Here is a 2,404-nt window from a genome sequence, read left to right as displayed (position 1 = left end):
CCCTTGTTATGTGGAGTCTTTTCTGGTTCCTATTTGTTCCAGCTCATTGAAAAATGCCAATGGTATTTTGATAAGGATGACATTGAACGTGTAGACTGCCCTGGGCAGCATAGATATTTTGACAATGTTTATTCCTCCAACCCATGAGCATAGAATATTTTTCCATCTCCTTGTGCCTTACTCAGTTCATTTCCTAAGTGTTTTGTAGTTTCTAGAGTACACAGCCTTTACCTCTTTGGTTAGGTTTATTCCTAGATATCTTCTGGTTTTTGGCGCTGTAGTAAATGGAATTGATTCCCCAATTTCTCTTTCTACAGATACATTGTTAGTGTATGGAAAAGCAACTGATTTATGTGCATTGATTTTGTATCCTGTCACATGACTGAATTGCTGTATGAGTTCTAGTAATATGGGGGTGGAGTCTTCTGGGTTTTCTACATATAGTATCATGTCATCTGTGAAGAGAGAGAGTTTGACTTCTTCTTTATCAATTTAAATGCTTTCTATTTCTTGTTGTTTTCTGATTGCTGATGCTAGGACTTCTAGTATTATGTTGAAAAATAGTGGCGGGAATGGGCATCCTTGTTGTGTTCCTGAGCCTAAGGGAAAAGCTCTCAGCTTTTCCCCATTGAGAATGACATTCCCATGGGCTTTTCATAGGTGGTTTTTATGAAACTGAGGAATGTTCCTCTATCACTACACTCTGAAGAGTTTTAATCAGGAAAGGATGCTGTATTTTGTTAAATGATTTTTGTGCATCAATTGAGAGGATCACATGGTTCTTGTCTTTTCTTTTTTATTAATGTGCTCAATCATGTGATTGATTTGCAAGTTGAACCAGTCTTGCATCTCAGGAATAAATCCAATCTGGCCATATTAGATAATCCTATTTATGTACTATGAGATCCTTTTGGCTAGGATCTTGTTGAGTATTTTGGCATCCATTTTCATCAGGGATATTGGTCTGTTCTCCTTTTTGATGGGGTCTTTGTCTGCATTTGGGATGAAGGTAATGCTGTCCTCACAGAATGAGTTTGGAAGCTTTCCTTCTGTTTCTTTCTTTCTTTTCTTTCTTTCTTTTTTTTTTTTTTGAAACAGCTTCAGAAGAATAGGTATTATTTCTTCTGTAAATGTTCAGTAGAATTCCTGCAGGAATCCATTTGGCCCAGGGTGCTTGTTTTTTGGGAGGTTTTTGATTAGTGCTTCAATTTTTGTCAGTGATGTTTGTCTACTTCTTCTGTTTCAGTCTTGGTATTTTATTAGTTTCCAGGAAGGCATCCATTTCTTCTAGGTTGCTTAATTTGTTGGCATGTAATTGCTGACAATAATTTCTAATAATTGTTTCATTTTCTTGGTGTTAGTTGTGATCTCTTTCCTTTCATTCAAGATTTTATGAATTTGGGTCCTTTCTCTCTTCTTTTGGATAAGTCTGGCCAGAGGTTTATCAATCTTGTGAATTCTTTTAAAGAACCATCTTCTAGTTTCTTTGATCTGCTCTACTGTTTTTCTGGTTTGTATTTCATTGATTTGTGATCTAATCTTTATTATGTCTCTTCTCCTGCTTGGTTTAGGTTTTATTTGCTGTTCTTTATCCAGTCCTTAGGTGTGAGGTTAGCTTGTGCATTTGGGATTTTTCTACCTTTCTGAGTGAGGCTTGGATGGCTACATATTTCCCCCTTGGGACCACCTTTTCAGTATCCCGTAGGTTTTGAATCGATGTGTTCTAATTCTCACTGGTTTCCATGAATTGTTTAAGTTCTTCTTTAATTTCCTGGTTGACACAAATTCTCTCAGCAGGATGGTCTCTATCTTCCAAGTGTTTGAATTTCTTCCAAAGTTTTTCTTGTGATTAAGTTCCAGTTTCAAAGCCTTGTGGTCTGAAAATATGCAGGGAACAATCTCAATCTTTCAGTATTGGTTGATAACTGATTTGTGACCCAGTATGTGATCTACTCTGGAGAAAGTTCTGTGTGCATTTGAGAAGAATGAGTATTCTGTTGTTTTAGGGTGGAGTGATTTGTATATATCTATGAAGTCCATGTGGTCCAATGTGTCATTCAAAGATCCTGGTTTCTTTCTTTTTTTCTTTCTTTCTTTCTTTCTTTTTTTTTTAGATCTTCTGCTTAGATGAAAAGTGTATTGCTGAGGGTGGAGTGGTGAGGTATCCTATTGTTAATGTATTATTATTATCATCAATATGATTATTTTGGTTAGCAGTTGGCTTATGTAGTTGACTGTTTCGATGTTGGGGATGAATATATTTACAATTGTTAGATCTTCTTGTTGGATAGACTCTTTAAGTATGATATAATGTCTGTCCACATTTTTTATTACAGTGTTTAGCTTAAAGTCTAATTTGTCGAATGTAAGAATTTCTACCCCAGCTTTCTGTTGAGGTCCCTTG

Source organism: Mustela lutreola, chromosome 7 (genome assembly GCF_030435805.1).
Source record: "Mustela lutreola isolate mMusLut2 chromosome 7, mMusLut2.pri, whole genome shotgun sequence".
Classification (NCBI taxonomy): Eukaryota; Metazoa; Chordata; class Mammalia; order Carnivora; family Mustelidae; genus Mustela; species Mustela lutreola.
The sequence above is the reverse complement of the archived record's forward strand: the minus strand, read 5'-3'. Positions refer to the sequence as shown.